The following is a 17,233-nucleotide window of genomic DNA, read 5'->3' on the forward strand; positions in this document are numbered from 1 at the left end:
GTATGCACTTTCTGAAAGAATCTACCAAGTTTATGATTTTTTTAAATAGAAACCTTGGAAGGGGGCTTGGAGGTCATTCCAGTCCACTTTCAGTGACAGGAGGCTCAAACTTCAGCAGGACAGCTGAGTCTGGATTGTGACCATCTAAGTCATCATGAAGTTCTTCCTTATGAGGAAAGGGTGTGGTCATTAGTGCTTAGACTTTGAAGAATCTATCCTCACTGTTCAGCTATTTCTTGTGCTTCCTTCACAAATCTGGGCTGAATTCCAGGACTAAGACTGACCTGATAACCATCTACTCTCTGTGTTAAGTTCTTCTATTTTCAGGAGGTGATGCCCAAAACGTGTACAGAGGGTACGAACTAAGCAGAGTAGATGCAAGGAGGGGTACACTGCCCTAGGGTTCCAGGGGATCCTTCCCAAGCTATGCAGGTATGAACCTGCAGGTAGCTGGACTGTGTGAAGGCCCCTTGGCAGCAGAGGAGAATTCAGATGGAGTTTGTGACAAAAGTTATTTGTCATCAGGTACAGAAGCATTTCCATATTTGATAGTCACCACAGCCATATCACTGTGCAGTGTGCAAACATCAGTTCTGGTTGTTTTAACTGCAGGAGAAATAGAACACAAATACTTTGAAACCATGAAAAAGAGAAGGTGAGAATGAATGAATGCAAACATAAAAGACAGCCCTAGACACAGACATCTACAGTCTCTCTCCCTCTCTCTCTTCACATGCACACACAATTAGATAAACAAGTGAAGTTCCACATCCATGGCAACTAGAAAGAATTTGTGGTCAATCTGTTTGCCCTCAGCTTTAAAACTTCAGTTCCCTCAGGCTGTGTTTTAAGGCCTTCTAGAGAAAGGCTATTGTGGTTCTTTGTACTGCTGAGGTTCCTGGCCAGCCAACTAGTCCTAGACCTCTGCAAAATGTGAAACATTATTTATCAAACAGGGTGGAAACTGGTCAAAGCAGGGAGGAGAGCACTAAAGATAATAATATTATCTAAGAGAACACTAAAGGGGAAAAATCTACCCTGAGCAAGATAAGCCAGGAGGGACACAGCGGCCCAGAGAACAGAGTTTTCCCAGCCAGGCTATCTAGAAAATGCTCCCAGTCCTTGAACCCTAGAATCATCCCTGGTCAGCAGAGTCCACGAGGACTGACACTGAAGTCTTACTCCTCAGTCAACAGCTGCTGTAGACAAAGCAGGAGCAAGACGGCGAAAGGAAAAGGAGCGCTGACTTTAGAGACGGATTCAATCGTGCTTCTCAGCTGAAGTGCATACAAGGTGTTCCACGTTGTCACTCACTCATAAACTGTTTAAAAACAAACTTACAGTTACCAGGGGGAATGGAGGGAGGGATAACTGGGAGATTGGGATTGACATATACCCACTACTATAATAAAATAGATGACTAATGAAGACCTACTGTGATCTCTGCTCAAAACTCGGTAATGACCTACATGGGAAAAGAATCTAAAAAAGAGGGGAATATACAAGCATGCTGCAGTCCATGGAGTCACAAAGAGTCGGACACAACTGAGCGGACAGAATAGCAACAATGTATATGTGTAACTGATTCACTTTGCTGTACGCTTGAAACTAACACAACACTGTAAATCCCATACGCCAATAAAAATTCCTTAAAAGTAAAATCTACACACAATGAGAGATTAACTAAACAAAGAATGATCCATCTGGCCTGGAGGTAAAAACCTGTGCAAATTCCAGGTGAGGATTTCCAATCATCCAGTCAACACAGAATGTAAACCCTCACCAGGAGAGCTCAAAAACTGCACATGAGTGACATAGTTCACTTCTTTCTCTGTGACTCTCCATCACACCAAACATTCACATGGATCTAAGATTTATCTCCAACAGAACTGTCACAGGAAAGGATTTTCCTGATTTCAGAATGATGCTATTATAACAAGAAAAATGAAATGACCATCAGGTCATTTGCTTTTTCTTGATGACCTCAGAGACAGGAATAATGCCAGGGGCAGCTGTCAAATGTGCATTTAGGGTGATCGCACTAATAGATAACCTAAGCAAATTTAACCGCGCCACTGGTTCTGTGTCAGGCATTAGACAACCTGGAGCAGACAAATGTAGGAAAAATAGCCATGAACCTATGAAAAAATGTGGGAGTGCTTGACCTTCTAGTCTTCTCTTCCTTTCAGGAATGTGAAGTGGAGTTTGTACAAAAAAGGAGCCACTCACAGACACCAGCGTCAATAGAAGAAAGGGCAAGGAGAATCAAGACTTTCAAACTTGACTCTCGCCTCTAAGATAAAGAAGCTGTGCTGAGACTTACACAGAAAGGCAAAAGCTGATCATTGACTTTTGGGAAATTCTTCACAGTCCCTCCTGGTAATGAGGTAGTTGCACTGGATGGAGCCCACCACAATATTCACCCTTGTTTCCAGGTGGTTCTTGTGAAACAGCATAAAAGTTCTGACGTGATACTATGTCCTACGCGAAGATCCTCAGTAAATACACAGTCATTTTCAGTATTTTAATTTAAATAACCAAGAACTCACAACTTTCAATATAGTTTGTTTGCTGTTTAGTTGCTCAGTTGTGTCCAACTCTTCTGCAACCTGATGGACTATAGTCCACCAGGCTCCTCTGTCCATGGAATTCTCTAGGCAAGAATACTGGAGTGGGTTGCTGTTTCCTTCTCCAGGGGATCTTCCCAACCCAAGGATCAAACTCACATCTCCTGCATTGGCAGGTGGATTCTGTTATGCCCGATGTCCGAATCCCCGAGCGGGAAGAGAGAAGGCTTCCAAGACAAGGCAACTCGCAAAAAGGGAAGTTTATTACTGACTCGAGCCAGGGCTCCTGCTACATCCAACGCAGTGGTGCAGGGTCAGAGAGCCCCGAGCCCCAGCTGTTACACCAATTTATAGGGTGAACATAAGCAGTTGGTAGCTGGCTTAAGCAGATTGGTTACATGTTTGCAAAGCAATTTTATTGGTCCAAACTTTCACAGGCTTTTGTTCAAACTTAGGCGTTCACGGGCTTTTCAGCTTTCCCTCGATATGTTCCCTTTTGGGCGCCTGTTGATTGGCTGGCTCCAGGCGGCCTGATGGGGGTAGGGAATCTCACCATTTCAGGGAAAACCAAAACTTAGGTCCGGGCCGCCTGTCACAGTGTTAGCCCTGGCAGCCTCACATTCCCCCCTGTCTCTGTTTCTATGGAAGGCCCAATCATGGGTCTTCTATATCATCTGTGGGGACAGTTGAATATTGAGATCTGAGTAACATTAGGTGGACAGACAGGCAGTGTGTTTTCCCTAACAACTCCCCCTTGAGAGATTTCATACTCAAGATGCTTTTTGGGAATTGGGGGGGAGGTCTCTTTCTTCTGTAACTTCTTCCTGCTGTGCCTGGGCATAGGCCTGCCTAGCAGAGCAGAAGTCTCTCTATACCTGGCCTAAGTTGGGGTGTTTTATATCTGAAACCAGCTTTTACTCTTGTAATAACAGCAACTCAGTTTGAAACTGTTGGCGCCTCTCAGAGGTAAAATAGACAGGGGCCAAACAGGAGACCTAACAGGATGGTCATCACTGGTCCCCAGAAACAGGAGGCACTGCTGGGATGATTGGCTGGTGGTCAAGCAGCAGAGCTGTGTTCTAGGAATCTTGTGTTTAGTCTGAAGTTACCATCTTCCACCTGGGTGGGGGCTCCAGTTCTGTAGAAGAACTCAAAAGACATTGTTTTGAGAATGGTGGCATCTAAGCCTGATACGACTCAGAAAACTCAAGTGTTTAGCAATACAACGTCTAATCTGAAATTACACCCATAGTAACACCTGGTTATTTCCCAGGATGTCTGAACCATAGCTGAGTACTCTATTTTGACTTTTAATTGTAAAATTTTTCTTTAATAGCCAAAGCAGATGGCACCATTAATGATGTCAGTGTTTCTCTAGGTATGAAAAGATGCAAGAATTGGGACTCATAAAATCTCCTGAAAAGATCTAACTATCTGAAGGCCTGTTCTGCCAGTTTTTCCCAGAGCACGGAATGCCTCCTTCTTGATCTTCACCCTGAACTCCTTTCAGGGCCGTTGAAAGTCAGCAGTTGCAGTGGCCATGATATAATCGCTGTAGATGTAGATGGCAAGTGTCAATCTTCAGTTGGCAGAGCCCCTTTTTGTTTATAAACTTGACCACTACTTTGAGGGGGGCATTTCAGGACCATTTTATCCCATGGTGCTGAGAATGTCCATTCTCAGGTTTGGCAAAGATTTTGTCGACCGGCCACTCAATGTGCTGTTACTGGACTAGGCCATAAAACAGTATCTAAAATTCTCTGGACCACCTGTCTTACTAGCCTCTTGGTCCAGGAAAACACTCCCTCTTGTTGCTTTTTCTCATATCTAGAGTTACACTGTCATCATCATTGATCTCATAGGGAACTATATATTATTTTATCAGAGGCCTCAGTCACACATTTGGCACTGTAAGAAATAGTAATTTTGTAAAACAGGTGAAATACAAAGAACATAGCCAGCAGTACTAGTAAAGTCACAAGTAAGACTTAAGAGCTTCCATTAGATGTAGCCCAGTATATCCCAGGTCGTCTGACTTAGTCTACTCTGTACGAATCTTTATCTTTCAGGGAAATTATACATTGGCACCACCATTTATAAGGCACACAGCCCAGTTTTCTAGTGTTACTAGACTGATTATCTTTAGTATGATTTAATTGTTTTTAACACAGAGGAGACTTTAAACCTAAATTACCATAGCCTAGTGTTATCTATATAAATCTATCTCATAATTGTGGGAGATTTCTTTTTCTTTTGTTAAAACTTTTTTGTTGCTCTGATTGAGCTTGAGGAATAGAAAAAGGCTCAAATTTATAGCCAGAGTCAGAGTAGGCATTATTAATTGGCCCAGTGAGGGGATCCCGTCTGGTAGTATCATAGTAACCTGAATATGACTATAATTTTTCCAAGTAAATTTCCTCAGGGCCAACCAGTTAGAGTCTTGTAGTAGAGAAATTTACCAAGGTAACCCAGAACTAGATACAGGTAATTGGCCACAAACCCAACAATTGGATTGATTTTTAAAACTAGCATAGTATCAGGCCAAAGGCATTTGATTTATATACAAAGGTCTAAGAAGTCAAGAGAACACTATAAACGATCATACGAATCAGGTCCAGTATCTTGGACAAGCTGTCTACCTCTGATGTCGTTGTCTTCTCATCCTGGTGTAGTGTAGTTTCTCTTGTTTGAGCATCATTTTAAGGTGAGATCAGGTCAGCTGTCTTCTCTATAGACCAATCCAGTGTAGGGGCCTTTGGAAGTGGGAATTAATCTAAGAGTTAATTTCCTTTCAGTTTCATTGTGCATGAGCTAGTTAAGAGTACCTGATAAAAAGTCCTTCCATCCAGGTTGGAGACAGTATCTTAAATTATGTCTTTTTCTAGTCCTGGTTGCAGGTCATGAGGCATCTGATCTTCATCCAAAGAAAAATTACTGAGATAAGCTTCAGAAACAAACTTTCACATTAATATCACATAACAGAATTGATCATAGACTTTTTATTTTGCTGAAACACTTATAGGATCTCAGACTGAACTTTTAATATAAAACAGGGCTGGGAAACTCACACCAAAGGCTTATCACAGATTTTGCCTAACAAATCTAGGTGAACTCTTCTCTTTTAAGGTCTCAAAAATTCCTTGAGATTTTTGTACCTGTTAGTGAGATAACCTTTTTAGCTCATTTGATAAACTTACTGGAAACTTAAGAGTTTCAAATTTCTGGAGGAGTCAGATAGAGAGAAAATATAATTGTTTTGTTTATAACGTGTAATTTTACCAAATTATTTTTATAATTAGTTTGAGAGGAAGGTTTTCTCTACTCCCGGAAAACACACAATTTAAACCTGTAATTTCTTAAATAGAAACCATAAAAGTTATAAGCATATTGGCTGGTTCATTCAGTCCTTTGTTAACTTTTGTGAAGTCATCCGGTTTTTCACAGAATACCAAGACATATCAAAATGTTAAGAACTCCATATAATTTCTAGGATATCTGTATTAGTAATTTTTCATACATTATAACATGAGCGGATTTATTACTCATTTGATAATCTTTTTCATGTAATTTAACCAACCAAATAAACAGTTTAATATCTCTCTTTGGGATGTTTCAGGGGCCCTCTGAAACACCCCAAAGTTAGCTAGATGTCAAAGGAACTTCAAAAGAATTTGATTCAGAAAGTTTTATCAAAAAGATCAATTAAAAGCTTTAGAACATTTGGTCAGATTTAGTCAATGTTGATGGGTGTATCATTTAGCTTGTTGATATGTCACAATGGGCGCAAATACCAAGGCTCAAGGTCTAGTGAAAGTTAGTTCTGCCATCTTGGACCTAATTGGCTCTAACCAGTTTTCTTATGACCGTGTCATTTTTAACAAAATCTACTTATCTAACTAATTGTAATCTAATTTTAGAAAATCTTGATCATGCATAACTCTTTTTAGTGTTTTTTTTACACTTTTTTTTTTACTGAAAGCACACTTCTTGCTTTCCTTTAGCAACCAAGAGCTAACTTTTATATTAGCATTTTATAGATTGGTGAGCATAAATACCAGTGATAATTTCTAAAACCCTTGCTTTTTTTTTTTTAAACATTTTAGGATGGCATCAAACATTATTCATTTATAGTCCCAAATCGCTTTAGTTTTTCTGTAAAAGGAAATCAGTGTTTAGTAGTAAATGTTTCAAAATCTTATTTCATTTGGAAATGACCTAATTATTTAATAGACTTCCAATACTTAGTTTAGCACAACCCTTAGAAATTCAAGTTACACCAATCTGGAGAGACTATTTTAAACAGATATTCTTAAAGAATAATTATTCTTAATAGAGTTTATATACAAACTCATACCTCATTTACATTTTTAGAAGTTTTTTTACTCAAGGTAATTTCCTTGTCGACAAACTTGTAACAGGTATAATATTTAACTTATATTAAACCTAGGTACAATGAAAATATTTCACTTGGTGTTAATTACTCTAAGACATGTCTATATTAGATAGGTCAACAAACAAACATTAATATCAGGTATTTAATACTGAATATTTCCCAGTTCACCTAAACCTGGAATTTATTGTTTAATTTAGACTTATTTGATTTGTAAGCGCTTACCCTTTTTTAAGCCAATTAAATAGAGCTCATTCACAAATTAACCTAAAAATATTTTCCAGAGATAAAGACATACCAAAACATATTTAGACAGACACAGTGTAAGATCTATCTTCATTTTCTAAGTTTGGTCATGAATTAGATATTACAATATAAAATTTAAATAAATAACATTTTTAAAGGCTTCTTGTTTTCCTTTTCTTCTCAGTCTCAGGAGTTAAAGATGGTCTAGATGAGTGTTCTTGAGAGCCCTGGTCTCAAGGCACAGGGAAAGAAAATCAAGTTTTAACAAAATGGCGGCAGGTCTAAATGGTGGCCAGACAAAGCAAAATAGCCATCACAAATCACAACACAGAAGAGAGTTAAAACACATATAAACCTGGCAGTCCTCATCAGACACTCTCTTAAATACAAGAATACAGTCTCTCAGAAAACCTTCTATAGAGACACACAACTTCAGATGTTTTCAAAGATTTCAAAAGGAGGAAAGGAAGCCAGGTTGAAAGAAGAAGGAGGAGGACCAGAGACAATGCCGGCACACACACAAACACAGAGAGCTGAAGACAAACACATGGACAGACAAACGTCGGCCGATAACATAGCGCTGGGTTTTTGGGCCCCCTGAATTCTCTTGCCTCCCAGTAGCAGGTTCACCTTACTGAATGGCGTCCACTGTTCACCAGACTTGGGGTCGGGAGAGGAACTTTCCTTCCCGCAGAGCCGGCTGCCTTCCAGCGCGTCGGCTGGTCTTGGCCTTATGCTGGCTGGAATGTTTAATCTGTTCCCCCCTTTATAGAAAGCTTTCTTCTGTGCCAGATACCTTCCTGCTTCACAGCAGGGCCTTGGATTTACACTGGACTTTCCTGTCCTGCCTGAGCACCAGTGCTATTATTTATCTTTCCCCTCTGTCTTGCAAGCGTTCTTTTCTCCCGGTCAAGGGATCCCGGACGAGCCCCCCAAATGTTATGCCCAATGTCCAAATCCCCGAGCGGGAAGAGAGAAGGCTTCCAAGACAAGGCAACTCGCAAAAAGGGAAGTTTATTTCTGACTCGAGCCAGGGCTCCTGCCGCATCCAACGCAGTGGTGCAGGGTCAGAGAGCCCCGAGCCCCAGCTGTTACACCAATTTATAGGGTGAACATAAGCAGTTGGTAGCTGGCTTAAGCGGATTGGTTACATGTTTGCAAAGCAATTTTATTGGTCCAAACTTTCGCAAGCTTTTGTTCAAACTTAGGCGTTCACGGGCTTTTCAGCTTTCCCTCGATATGTTCCCTTTTGGGCGCCTGTTGATTGGCTGGCTCCAGGCGGCCTGATAGGGGTAGGGAATATTACCATTTCAGGGAAAACCAAAACTTAGGTCCGGGCCGGCTGTCATAGTGTTAGCCCTGGCAGCCTCACAGATTCTTTACTGCTGAGCCACCTGAGAAGCATAGTCTGTTTAGATAAGAGGAAATATTACAATCAACTAACTTGGACTTCAAGGAGGATGCTTCCTAGGTGGGTCAATATGAAGAAGGTCAAGTTCATTAAAATGTGCTAGGAATTTCAACCTTAGATACTCAATTTGCCATGAAAAATACTACTCAGAGTATTATAGCTTAGTATATAGTATAATATATACTAATAATATAATATATACTATAATATATACTAGTATAGTACATAGTATAATATTGTACAATTATAGTATTATACTATTATACCTGCAGATAGTACTTTCAGAAAGATGTATTTTTTAACTACATATTGAGTAAAATTCTAAACATAATCAAAATCTGTTCCAGAAACTCAATATTTCACTTTGGACAATAAAGAACTTTAAAAAGTATAAGTTTAGGGACTTCCCTGGTGGCCCAGTGGTTAAGAATCCACCTTGCATTGCAGGGAATGTGGGATTGATCCCTGGTCAGGGAATTAAGATCCCACATCCATGGGGCAACTAAGCCCAGGAGCCACACGTGGAGAACGGGCGCATGGCAATGAAGGTCCTACCTGAGGCATCAAAAGTCCTCCATGACACAACTAAGACCCAACTCAGCCAAGTAAATAAATAAACATACTTTTTAAAAGGTATAGATCCAGAAAGAACTAGTCCAGGTCTCAACAATATTTGTTTTTTTTTTTTTTTTTAAGAAACAAATAAGACTACCTCAGCTATTGATTCCTGATTATTCTACAAGCTCCAACTGCCCTGGAATATCTTTTCCCCTCTGACCACCTGAGACAATGAAGACCTCACCCTGTCCTGAATTTATCCTATGATTCTTATACTCATAGCCCAGTGTGCACTATGTGAAGTCACGTTTTTGTCTTGCTGTTGTTCAGTAGCTGAGCCGTGTCTGATTCTTTTTGACCCCATGGACTTCAGCACACCAGGCTCTTCTGACCTTTACTATCCTCTGGAGTTTGCTCAAAATCATGGCCACTGAGTCAGTGATGCTATCTAACCATCTCATCTTCTGCTGCCCTTTCTCCTTTTTCCTTCAATCTTTCCCAGCACCAGGGTCTTCTCCAATGTGTAAACTCTTCACACCCTTATGTGTGAATATGCTTATTAAGAGTTTGATCCCTGGGTCAGGCAAATCCCCTGGAGGAGGACATGGCAACTCACTCCAGTATTCTTGCCTGGAGAATCCCATGGACAGAGGAGCCTGGTGGGCTACAGGCCATAGGGTCACAAACAGCCAGACACCACTGCAGCGACTTAACATGCATGCACACACACTTATTAAGCATGTGCTTCCTTTATTAAGGGCTTCCCTGGTGGCTCAGACAGTAAAGAATCTGTCTGCAATGCGGGAGACCTGGGTTTGATCCCTGGATCAGGAAGATTCCCTGAAGAAGGAAATAGCAACCCACTCTAGTATTCTTGCCTGGAGAATTCCATGGATAGAAGAGCCTGGAGGGTTACAGTTCATGGGGCAGCAAAGAGTCAGACACAACTGAGTAACTAATACTCACTCATTCACTCACTGATTCATTAAGTCTGGGATGGGGTTTGAGATACTGCATTTCTGACAAGCTCCCTGGCCAAGTTGGTGCTGATGGTCTTGGGACCATACTTTTAAGCACTCTTGACTACATTGGTTAAGAAATTGAAAGAATGTGGGCTGATCCCAAAAGCATGGATCTGATTGAATGCTAAAAATGAACATCCTATAACAGAGGTATAAGGTTATAAATTCATCAAGGACAAACATCTGCTGTGGTCATCTCTGTATCCTCCACTACCCAGCACCATGCCTGGTGCATGGTAGATGTCTATTGGGTAACCGATTGATTAGTGCTACTGGGGGCCCCAGATAGAGTCCAGAGAACAATGGGAAGTAGAGAAAAGAGTATAAGACAAGAAGGGGAATGAGGAAGGGGAATGGGACAGAGAAGGAAGAAAGCCACATGTGGAGGACCTGATCTAGAATCTGGAACACTGTTACAGGAGTCCTCTTAGTGACCTCAATGACACAGCAGGCCTAACTCAGTCCAAGGCAATCCCCTGATTCCAGAAAGGTGTGGCTATAAAACAACCTGAGAAGCACCTGTCTGGTTGATAAGAACTTAAAGGAGTGAAATTAATCAAAACCTGCTCTCAGAACATTTCTGATGTCTGTGGAACAAGACACTGACGATTTCTCAAACACGTCAGTTGAGTAGACTTTTCATGCCAAGATAATTTCATATGAGAATTCAGCCTCCTCCAGGCTATTGATTAGACCAAGAATCAACATTTTTTGGGGAGGGAGATAAACAAGAGTTACACCTTTGCTGAAGTGCTGCTGATCTGTATACAATGACACTACCTGATTGGGTAACTGGACAGTCCCTGTAAAACTGGGTTGCTGTGCTCCATGCCCTCCTGGCTTCATTTGAAATTCTCCCCTGCCAGAGATATCCCTAGAGTTACTGGTTGACAAAAATTAAATGCCATAGCCTAGGAGGGCTAGAACACTTGCCCTGTTTTTAGACGTTAGACAGTCCCCTTAAGGAAAGTCCCTGAGGCCTGGCATGATGCAGATGTAATATTCTGATGAATTGTATCTGACAGGCCCCAATTCCTGAGATGCCTGGTACTTCTGGTTTGACTTGGATCGAGTCCCAACCCTTTAAGCTCTTCTGTGGCTCCCAAGTTGCTGGCTATTCTTTGCCCCCTACTTTCTAAGGTTTCCTGGGGTTGCTGGGCTGCAGGGAAGATAAAAATGTGCTTCCTGTTTGTTTCTGTTGCTGCTCAGCACTTGGCACTTGGTCTGGCCGTGCTGCCTGGTGGCTTGAGCTCAAGTCTGAACTTCCCAGAAAAACATACAAACAAAAACATCATTCTTACACTTGATTTTCAAATCAGATTTGATCTGATTTAATGACAAAAGAGGAACATCCTATAGCAAAGAGTTTAAATCATTTGCCCCTGAAATATTTATTAATACAAAAAATCAATCCTACCATAGAGAAAAAGTATATAAATTCCAAAAGTAGAAGCAGTACAGATAACATTCTCTGATATCAATACAATAAAATTATAAATTAAAAGTACAAATACAGCTCTCTGATCATAGAGCAAGCCTTCAAGATAGCGCCAAAGAAAGATAAGAAAGTTAAGAAGTCAACCTGGAAGTTTACTTTGGATCTTACTCATCCAGTAGAAGATGGAATTTTGATTCTGGAAATTTTGAACAGTTTCTACTGGAGAAGATTAAAGTGAATAGAAAGACTGAAAATCTTGGGAAAGTCATTCACATTGAACACTTCAAGAACAAAATCACAGTTGTTTCTGAGAAACAGTTCTCTAAAAGGTATTTGAAATACCTTACCAAGAAACAGCTTAAAAAGAACAATCTTTGTGATTGGCTTCATGTGGTTGCATCTGACAATATGAGCTTTGTTACTGCCAGATTAGTCAAGATGGAGATGAATCTGAGTCTGAGGACTAGATGAAGCCATCCTTTATAGGGCTTCACTTGCTAATAAAACAAATGAAGCATACAAAAGAAAGAAACATCTTGAAATGGACCTTTAGTTTATCAGGGAATAAAAAACATTACCCTGTATGCTAAGCATTCATCTCTTTTATTTAAGTGTATGCTGTTTATATGGTGCTGGCTTTCCTTAAACACTTTTCCCTTTTAAATTTTTATTGGAGTATAGTTAACTTACTATGTTGTGTTACTTTCGGGTGTATAGCAAAGTGAATGAGTTATACATTCAATCGCTGGGATGGGAGGAGAAGGCAATGGCAACCCACTCCAGTACTCTTGCCTGGAGAATCCCATGGATGGAGGAGCCTGGTAGGCTGCAGTACATGGGGTTGCAAAGAGCTGGGCACGACTGAGACTTCACTTTCACTCTTCATTTTCATGCATTGGAGAAGGAAACGGCAACCCACTCCAGTGTTCTTGCCTGGAGAATCCCAGGGACAGGGGAGCCTGGTGGGCTGCCGTCTATGGGGTCACACAGAGTCGGACACAACTGAAACAACTTAGCAGCATCAGCAGCAGCCTGGGATGGGAAGATCCCCTAGAGGAGGGCATGGCAACCCACTCCAGTATTCTTGCCTGGAGAATCCCCATGGACAGAGGAGCCTGGCAGGGAACAATCCATGGGGTCACAAACAGTAGGACATGACTGAGCAAGTAAGCACACAGCGCGCGTGCACACACACACACACACACACACACACACACACATACACACACACACATACACACACATACACACACACATACACATACATACACACACATACACACATATACACACACATACACACACACACACACACACAGTGTATATATGTCAGCCTCAGACTCCCAACATATCCCTCTCCCTCAAGTCCCCTAGTAACTATAAGTTTTCTATATTGGTGACTACTTCTGTTTTGTAAATAAGCTTTTATCCGCCCTTTAAATACTTTGTATATAAGTAATACTTAAATAGCTTATAGCTAGTGGAATTTCTTTCAGGATTTCTGCAATGTACTGATTTTACAGATGTTCTCAAGTTAAATTATATAGTGAAAAAACGAAGCACAATTTTGGGTATAACTATGTAATAAAATAAATTCTCAAAAAAATAAATGTACAAATACACAAAATTAAGAATGAGAAAGACATGCCTCGGAGTAACTAAGCTTGTGAGACAGGACTACTGAGCCCAGCTGCTACAACTACTGGGCTTTGCATGCCCCAGAGCCTGTGCTCAGGACAGAAGAAGCCACCGCAGTGAAAAGCTCACACTATAACAAAGAGCAACCCCTGCTTAACTGCAACTGGAGAAAGCCCACGAGCAGCAATGATGACCCACCACAGCCAAAAAATAAAAGAAAGAAAAAGAAATCCTAGAAAAAAGAAAAAGAATGAGAAAGTACTATCTAGCACACGGATTGTGTGTGTGTGTCTGTGCTTAGTCGCTCAGGCATGACCAACTCTCTGCAACCCTTTGGACTGTAGCCCTCCAGGAGCTATACTCAATATCCTGTGACAAACTATAATGGAAAAGACTATGGAAAAAAATGTAGCCTCTTGATGAAAGTGAAAGAGGAGAGTGAAAAAGTTGGCTTAAAGCTCAACATTCAGAAGACTAAGATCATGGTATCTAAGATCATGGCATCAGGTCCCATCACTTCATGGCAAATAGATGGGGAAACAGTGGAAACAGTGGCTGACTTTATTTTGGGGGGCTCCAAAATCACTGCAGATGGTGATTGCAGCCATGAAATTAAAAGACGCTTACTCCTTGGGAGGAAAGTTATGACCAACCTAGACAGCATATTAAAAAGCAGAGACATTACTTTGCCAACAAAGGTCCATCTAGTCAAGGCTATCGTTTTTCCAGTGGTCATGTATGGATGTGAGAGTTGGACTGTGAAGAAAGGTGAGCACTGAAGAATTGATGCTTTTGAACTGTGGTGTTGGAGAAGACTTTTGAGAGTCCCTTGGACTGCAAGGAGATCCAACCAGTCCATCCTAAAGGAGATCAGTCCTGGGTGTTCATTGGAAGGACTGACTGATGCTGAAGCTGAAACTCCAATACTTTGGACACCTCATGCGAAGAGTTGACTCACTGGAAAAGACCCTGATGCTGGGAGGGATTGGGGGCAGGAGGAGAAGGGGACAACAGAAGATGAGATGGCTGGATGGCATCACCGACTCGATGGACATGAGTTTGAGTAAACTCTGGGAGTTGGTGATGGACAGGGAGGCCTGGCATGCTGCGATTCATGGGGTCGCAAAGAGTAGGACATGACTGAGCGACTGAACTGAACTGAACTGAACTGAAGACATCCTCCAAGACACAGAGACTAAAGAGTTTTACAGATGAAGTCTTTCCAGTCTTCAAGGAATAAATATTTAAATGTTTGTTAACATTTCCAGGGGGAAAAGTGTAAAACTCTAATTATTTGTACAAAACCATGTAACACTGATTCTAAAATATAACTGAAAAATATATATCCCAATTTTTATCTTATAAATATTGACACAAAAACCCTAAATAAAGTATTACAAAATAAAATCAAACAATATTTTAAAAGACCATAACCCCATGACCAAGGACAGGTCAATGCAATGCAATTAGCAATGCAAAATTAGTTCAGTATCAGCAAATCATCATGGTTAAAGGTCAAAGGAGAAATACAATTTCTTTGCCTGAATATATGATGCAAAGACATTTGTAAAATCCAATATCAACTGTTTTTTAATTTAAAAAGTAGGAATCAAAACAAAAACCCAACATTCTGCATAAGACTAACATTCTGGATTTCAGCCTGGGGCCTTTTCCTTGGGCAGCTCTCTCAGCTGCAGGAGGAGGGGCTGCTCCTTATATCTGCTATTTCTATGTTCCTAAGAGTTCTGTTCACTTCTTACTAGCCAATTCCTTCTTACTCCAATCCTCTGTTGTAGTTAACAGGTATTTATATGAAAAATTCCCTGTTCACCTTATTGTGTGGTTTCTCTCCTTTGACTGATACACTAACCAAAATACCAAATAAGATTCTTGTGAACTGGATACAATTATTCTAAAGCTTTTATGAAGAAATAAACAACTGAGAATAGCTTGAAGCTTTATGGAAAATGAGAATAACGTGCAGAGATAGATTTGCAATGAAGCTGATAAACTTCAGGGTCCCACACCTGCCTGGTCCACTTTGAAGGCCCTGGGAAGAATCGAGCAATGTATCCATATCGATATGCGTGCTGAGTGACTTCAGTCATTTCCGACTCTTTGCAACCCAATAGACTTCCCAATAGGTTCCCAGGCTCCTCTGTCCCTTTGATTCTCCAGGCAAGAATACTGGAGTGGGTTGCTGTGCCCTCCTCCAGGGGACCTTCCCAACCCAGGGATCAAATCCACGTCTCTTACATCTCTTGGACTGGCAGGCGAATTCTTTACCACTAGAAATATCTGGGAAGCCCCCATATGGTTATATGTGTTTATAAAAACTTGGAATGTAATGTATTTTAACCAACTTTGGTTAAGATCTCTATCTCTTTTCACTCCAACTTCCTCTATATAATACTTTCTCTTATGATGGATGGTACCAGAGGGGCCATAATGGAAACCAGATAAGGGAATGTTGACTTGAAGATTCACTGAGTTTAGGTTTAATGGATATATTTATGTGATATCCAGTCATTTTGTATATAGTTAAACTCATTGTTGCCATCTTTGTATAGGTATGGCTGCTAAGAATATTTCTGCTGTCTGTTACACCAGCTCCCTCAGATTCAGGACATAAAGGTACAACGTGACTATGACAACATCAACAATCAGTTTATTGATTAGGGCCACCATTTTGAAGAAGATACAAGATTAGTCACTGAAATGAAACAACTTAACATGCCCTGAGCTCTTGCAGGTCTAGAAACTTTCTAGAGGTTGATGGACATTGAGAGTCAAACTTGAAGTTTCCTCCAATTTACATGACATTACCAGCGACAAGCTATGAAGCTGAAAGAAATTTTATTTCAATTATAAAAATTTATAAACTTCAGAACTATGCAGATGCCTCAGAAAGATAAGAATAGAACTACCCCCATTTGATCCAGCTAACCCACTTCTGGACATTTATCCAGAGAATACAGAAACACTAGTCCAAAAAATATATATGCAGCCCTATGCTCATTGCAACATTATTTACAGTAGCCAAGATATGGAAACAACATAAGTACCTATCAATGGATAAATGGGTAAAGAAGATGTGGTAATAAATACAGTGGAATACTACTCAGCCATAAAAAGGTGCAATCTTGCCATTTGCAACATATATGGACCTTGAGGTTATTATGCTAACTGAAATAAGTCAGATGGTAAAAGACAAATACTGTATGATTTCACTCAAATGTGGAATATAAAAAACTAATAAATAAACAATAAAGAAAACAGATAGACAAAAAGAACATATAGTGGTTACCAAAGTGGGGAGGTGAAGGTAAAAATGAGGTAAAATGTATGTCGATGAAAGTAAATTTTTGGTGATGAGCATGTTGTAGTGTATATAGAACTAGAAATACAACATTGTAAATGTGAAACCTAAATAATGTAACAGTATGAATCAGCGTTACCTCAATAAAATAAATTTTAAATAAGTTAAAAAATTATAAACTTCAATTATAAAAATGTTTCAATCATAAAAAATAAATTTCATCTAAATATGATAGGAAAAAATGATTTTTTCCTATAGAAAATTATAAAATCATTTGACATGAAGAGATAATCAGAGGACACTGCCAAAAAAAGTAGGGGAAATATAGAAAGATCAGAGGCAATGAATAGAAATATTGCTTTTTCCAGACTTTATGATGTTTGTAGCATTTATGATCATTTAAAACTCTGTAATTTGTGATTTTTTTTTCAATTTTTCTTTTTTGTACTGATTTTATTTCCATAACTTTGTATCCTTTTTGTTAAAACTTCAGGTCACACAAAACCTGTATCAACTTGGTAATGAACTAGTAGTTCTACTACATTTTAGTAGCAATAATAATTGATAACTTTGTCAAGACTTAACAATAAAACATAATCAAGACTAAAGCACATATAGAAATTTCTTTTGAGAAAAGTTGCATT

General features: G+C 40.0%; 1 pseudogene; it reads left to right on the top strand.

The window, feature by feature from the left end:
* LOC122422528 overlaps positions 1-12,446 on the top strand; it is a 42,796-nt pseudogene extending 30,350 nt beyond the window's left edge.
* Positions 12,447-17,233: the final 4,787 nt, after the last annotated feature.

Source organism: Cervus canadensis, chromosome 20, assembly GCF_019320065.1.
Source record: "Cervus canadensis isolate Bull #8, Minnesota chromosome 20, ASM1932006v1, whole genome shotgun sequence".
Classification (NCBI taxonomy): domain Eukaryota; kingdom Metazoa; phylum Chordata; class Mammalia; order Artiodactyla; family Cervidae; genus Cervus; species Cervus canadensis.